This window comes from Carettochelys insculpta, chromosome 14 (assembly GCF_033958435.1).
Source record: "Carettochelys insculpta isolate YL-2023 chromosome 14, ASM3395843v1, whole genome shotgun sequence".
Lineage (NCBI taxonomy): Eukaryota > Metazoa > Chordata > Testudines > Carettochelyidae > Carettochelys > Carettochelys insculpta.
Genome location: NC_134150.1, coordinates 3,307,896 through 3,314,215, shown reverse-complemented (window position 1 = coordinate 3,314,215; position 6,320 = coordinate 3,307,896).

Genomic DNA, 6,320 nt, shown 5'->3' with positions numbered 1-6,320 from the left:
TTTGGAAAGGGTGCCCTATAAAAAAAGATTAAAAACACTGGGACTTAGAAAAGAGGAGACTAAGGGGGATATGACAGAGGTCTGTGAAATCATGACTGGTGTGGAAAAACAGCGAACAAGGACAAATTATTGCCTTTTTCCCCTAACACGAGAACTAGGGGATGGGTCACCCAATTAAATTAATGGGCGACGGGTTTAAAACTAACCAAAGGAAGTTTTCCTTCACGCAGCACACGGTCGGCCTGGGGGACTCCTCACCGGAGAGGGTTGTGAAGACCTTTAACAGGGCTCAGAAAACGAGCTAGATACATTCAATGGCTGTCGGCCGGGATAGTCAGGGATGGGGTCCCCAGCCTGCGTTTGTCAAAGGCTGGAAATGTGTGATGGGTGATGATTCACAGTTCTGTTCATTCCCTGGGGCATTGCTGGAAGACAGGACATTGGGTTAGAGGGACCTTTGGTCTGACCCAAGATGGCCATTCTGATGTTCTTGACAATGTCCAGCCATCAGAGAAGACAGAGACCACTTTCCCCGCCACCCCACCAGCTCATCTCTCGTAACCGTTGCCATCTCCTCTGTGGTTTGGTTCAGCCGTGCGTTTACCTGCATCCCAGTGCGTTGCTTACACTGGGTCCCCAGCCTGCTCACCGGTCCACCACTCCATTCCATTGAGGTCCCTGGTACGCAGCTCAGGCGGCGTAACCAGGTGGCATTGTCTCCTCTGTGCTGAATCCGGTGGGGGTGGGGACAGACACATGTGATGGCATTGGTTGGCAATGCCCATCAGCCCTCTCCCGGCTGCACGTCCCCTTGCTGCTGGCTAAGCTGGGAATACATCTCTCTGTTGTATTTTCACCTTCCCAGGAAAGGGGACGGGTCCCCAGTCAGGGATGGGCTGGAGTCTTCTGAAGTGGGACATGCAGGAGGAAGCTGCTGAGAAGCCCCAGGAACAGCGGACAGAGCGGCTGGGCAGGCAGAAGGGTTCCCTGTAAGCTGCGAGCTTGGGCAGCTGTCCAGGACAGCTTCAGGTGCCGCCTGGCTGATTATCAGAGTTCCCACAGTGGACAGCCTGTGTTTCTATTGGTGGTGCTCCTCCACACCTGCCTTGGTGCGCATAACACAATTTATTCCACCCACGGATGGAGAAAATTGGAGGGCGCACAGACAGGGGGCCCAGTAACTGAGCCTGGCTTGAGAACCAGCAAATGTTCATTTGGTGGACTGGGGAGAGCAGCTCGGGGAACAAGGCCTAAAAACCCTGGAGGTTTAACAGGGCTGCCTCAGGCACCCGAACAGGAAGCAACCCAGCGCCCTTGAGCTGGCACAGGTAAGTGTCTGTGCATAGCAATTCTAAAGCCTGTTCCTTCATCATGTGGTTCTGGGGACCCCCATGGCTAGCGCCTTCAACACCTCGCAGCTGCCACGCCTATAATGCTTCTCTCCAAGCCGTGGTCCGGCCACCGGCGCTCAGGCTGCAGCGTAACTCCAGTAAGTAAGAACGATACAGCGCCAGCTCTAGCACTCTAGCACCTTGTGCTTTTGAATCCAGGGGTCTCCTCGTTCTCAGCGTGGCCAGGCACCAAGACCGGGCCCCCAGACGGCATCGGCAGCCGCACAGTGCCGCTGCCCCTACGCAGGCAGCCAGACCCCGCCGCTAGTACTACAGCAGCTCAAGTGACATCCCCTTCCAGGCCCAGAGCCCACCAGGGCGTGTTAGGAAGCCGCTTGGGAGCATGAAACACTGGAGGCAAATCTGCAGCGAGGAGAAAGAGTTAACCAAACAGTGGGGAAGCGGCGGGGGAGCTCGTTTAGCCTTTTAAGGGGCCTTTGATAAGGTCTCTGCAAGCGGCTGTTAAGGAAATCAGCGATAAAACCAGAAGCGCTGCCCTAGAAGCAACATCCAGAACTGGAGTGAAACTGGCCAGGGAGAGACCAGTGCTGAGATAAGGCTGAGATTCCATCTCTGGCTCCCTCCGTGAGGGCCCTGAGAACAGAGCGTCTCCCCCGCTGCTGTCCCACTGCGGGTGCTCAGCTTAGGCTGCAGCCGCTCAGCGCCAGAGCCTCTGTGAGTGGCACCTACCGCCAGCTCAGGAACGCAAGTCAGCGGCAAGTCAGCAAACGCGCATGGGAGCTGCTCCAGGGCCCAGGCTAATGTCCCTATCCCCAGGCTCCGTTCCATCTCCCCACAGCTGCAATTAGCCGTGTTCACTGGTCATGTCTGTTGGCCCTGCACACGTCCCCTGGACTGGGCAGGATTGTTCCCCCCTGTATATTCTCTGCTGCTCTGTCCAGATTAGCACTGGATGACTCAGTCTGTGGGGCATCAATCACCCCCCCCCCCCAGGAGAATTATTCCACTTTCTAAGCGGCCTTGCTGTGCACTCATTTTTCCTGACAGCCAGCTGGCATTTTCCTGAGCTCCATTTCATCCCATTACTTCACACTAATTAGCCTATATTTGTGTAGCTCAGGGGTCAGCAACCTTTCCCAGGCAAAGTGCTGAAACTTGACCTTTCGCCCTCGACGTACGAGCCAAGCGCCAGTGATACTTTTTAAAGTCACTAACAGTCCTATTTACATCAGCTTCGTTAATAAATAAACGAAGCTGCAGAGCTTTACCGTGCGGGTGGCAGGCAGTAGCGTGAGCTGGTCTTTAAGCCGCAGGCTTCGTTAACCCTGGCTGCATGGGGGAGGCCTGAGCTCCCCCACCCCCTGCCGATGAAAACTGGCTCGTGTGCCATTTGTGCCAGGGTTTGCTGACTGCTGCTATAGTCTCTTGTCCTTCCAGAAAAAAACTGCCCTAGTGCACAAGGGTCATCTAAGGCCCTACCAAATTCACGGTCAATTTCAGGGTCATCCTTTTTTAAGAACGGTAGCTGTCATGATTTGGGCTCTCTAAAGGGTTCTGACCCAAAAGGAGTTGTGAGGGGCTGGCAAGGCTCATATGTGGGGGTTTGACTCAGGATCTGGCCTTTCAGGTGAGTCCAAGCGGGGGTTTGGAAGAGCAGGTCTGTTTGGAAGACTGGGGCCAGAGTTCGCCCTAGTGGCTAGGCTCAACATTTCCTAGGATTGCCTGGGGGAGACGAGAAGATACAGGCCGGCCGGCTTTTGTGAGTCTGAGACACACATGAAGAAGTACAGCATCGGTGTTGACGCTGGCGAGAACCTGGTCCTGGACCGTCCCCAGTGGCGAGCGGTAATCCGTGAGGGAGTGGCGCAGTTTGACAGGTCCTGCCGCAGCGCAGACAAGGAGAGGGAGAAAAGATCCGCAAACACAGCCCCACACACCTCCAACAGCTACCAACGCCTGCCTCTCCTGTGACAAGCCCCATGGCTCCAGAATCGGGCTGGGCAGCCAGCCACGGACTCACAGGGAGACGTCCTACTCGTTATCGCGTGACCGCCGAGCAACGTTGGCCACGCGAGAGGACGCCCGAGTCTGTGGTTCTCTCGGCTCTGGAGCAGGCGAGGCCAGGGGGTGAGTACAGCTGTTGGGTCCTAGCCTGGGCTAGCAGCAGGTGCCGGGCGTAGAGGCACGCACAGAGCCCTGGGGAGCTGGAGTGGCATGATAGAGGAGCAGGGAGAGGTGCATCGGGTGATGGGAACCTGGCCTGCACCAGCACATTTATTAGCCCACATGTGTGTGGGGACTAGGTCCTGGGCCAGGAGATTAGCACCGTGTAGCTCCTGCGTGAACCCACAAGGCTCATCTCCCCCGCCCTCGAGTCCTGTGAGTCCCTGAAGGGCTGCTACCGAATGCAGTGATTGGCCGGGGGGGGCGGGGTGTCAGAGGCGGCCGCCTGTGCATCCGGGGAGCTGGGGGGGGGCTGACAGGGAGGGAGTGAATGAGGTCAGTGTGGCTGGGCGAGGGGTGGCGGGTGTTGGAGGGCGGAAGGGGTTGTGCATGGAATGTGAGAAGCTCCCAGCAGAGTGGCAGGAAGCCAACGGCTCCCTGCTGCACCAGGCCTGCTGCTGGAGAAGACGGGGACAGGGGCCCACCCAGCGGCCTGCAGGAAGTTAAGCACATGGGGAGCCAGCCCTGGCCCATCACACCTGAGGCCTGTATCTCCCACCAAGGTGCCGGCCCGGGCAGGGTCATGGGCTGAGCACAGGGCTGTGAGTCAGGACCAGCAGCTGCCTCCCTGTGCGGGGGGCTATCCGACACCCTGCAGGGACCATACGAGCTGAGGCTCAGGGGACAAGGTGCCCCAGCAGAAGCGGGCCCCCAAACCCACTAGGCATTCGCTCAGCTCTGCACAGCTGGCCAGACATCCGGCCTGAAGCCGAATCTCTGTGAGAGCAGCGCCCCAGAATGCTCCCCACACCTGGCTGTATGCTGAGCTGCCGGGGTGGTGCTCTGCCCTGGCTGGGGGAGAAACAGCAGACTCCAGGCCTCAGCGTGGGGAGGCCTAGGGCCGTGTGGAGCAGGAATAGCTCTGTTGAACCCCGTGGCATGAGCGACGACTCAGCCCCTTCCCACCACAGGGACTTGAGCCAGTTGCCACCGACCAAACCCTTGCAGCAGCCGAGTGCAGCCTGCTTGTCTTGCTGCTGGTCCTGCAGGGAGACCAGGGTAGCTGCTGCTGGCCTGTAGGGCTGCGTGCAGCTGCAGACTCTGACGCTAGCAGGGGATCAGATCGGGCCCAGGGCAAACGGAGGGATCAGTTCAGGCCAAGCCTTGCGCTGGCAAATTAAACACCCAGGTGGTGCCTGCTGGAGGCCTGGGGGTTGCTGCCTAGGACAAAGCAGCTTTTCTGGCCAAGCAGCAGGGAGGAGGCCCAGCAGGCCGGCTGCTGCAGGCCCATGAAAGGAAAGCCTGTTGGCGGCAGCTGCATGGGAGGCGGTGGCTATGCAGCTGCTGCACCCCCACCCCCCAGCCTGTTGCAGAATGCAAGGCTCTGCTCCCGCCGCCTGGCTGCAGAAAGCCCCAGGAGCTCAGCAGAGGTGGGCGGGGAGGCGATGGCTTATTGGCTCTGTGGGCTGGGCCTGAGGTTTGCGCTGAGCTCAACACCATTTGCTCTGGGACGCCAGGGCCAGCTGGCGCCCAACCCTGAACGCCAGCACCAATGGGCTTGTCGGAGGGGGAGGGGCATGCAACGGGGGGGGGGGGGCACACTTGGGGGGTGTGTGGGACTTTTGTGCAGGGTTGGGAACCCCAGGGCGTCGGCCCTGTAGGAGGTCCCCCACCTGCTGCCTCAGCTTGAGCCTACATGGCCACCAGCCCGAGTTTATCACAGCTCAGCTCAGGCTCACCTGCCCCTTAGCCAACGCGAGGTTTACGGATGGCACAGCCAAGCAGCAGTGTGATAAAGACAGGGCGTGGCCTCTGCATGTGCATGTGTGCGCGCACGCACACACACACACACACACACACACACACACACACACACACACACACACACACGGCCACTGCCGCAATCGCCATAGCTTTGCTGGGCAGGGGTGGTATGTGCCAGCTTCATCCCGAGAGCCTCTGCACCCTTGTCATAAAACCAAGAGGCGGGACCAGGCAATGGTAGTGGGATGTCTAAGGCGCTTAGCGCGTCCTAGGCCCAGGCACCCCCAGCGAGCCACGCAGTTGGACTAGCCATTTAAGAGAGATAGATACCCTCATGCTTCAGGGCCTGTTAACTTCCAGCTGACGGGGGGTCAGGAAGGTGGGGGGGGTAGGTACCCCCAAAAGTTACTTGAGTAAAAGTGCAGCCGCTTTAATTTCTGGCTACTTGAGTACAATCAAGATGTGACACAGGGATGGATGTGTGCTTTACTCAAGTAGGTTTCCCAGAGGGACAACAGTGCCTTGTACTTAGGTGCCCCCCCCACCCCCCTTCCGCAGCAGCTGTACTTTTTACTCAAATAACTTTTGAGGTATTTTTCCTACCACTGTCAGGAAGCCATCAATCTTCTGGGCCATGCAATACTCCACTGTGGGCGAGCTTACAGAGTTCTCGTGCGTGCGCACGCGCGGAGAGGCTGCTGGCCTAGAGGTACCGCTCGGCTGATCTGTGCTGGTCAGGTGTCTAGCTCATGGTGGGAGTAGTGGGATGAACATGCTGTTTTGGGGGGGCGGGGGGGCTGGAAGGCCTCATCGGTCACCTTGCTGAAGCTGTGCCACAGGCCACCCTGCCTTTGATGGACCTAACGGTCTGTACTTGGTTGCACCCAGAAGCAGGGCTGGGGGGCCCTAGCTGTAGCCTCAGGCATGGACTGGAAGGGGTGGTGGAGTTGGACCAGCCAACAGACTTGGTTCCACCGCCCATTGAGGCAGATTGTCATAGGGACACGTTTCCCTCCCCTGCCCCCAGCCCCAAGGATCACA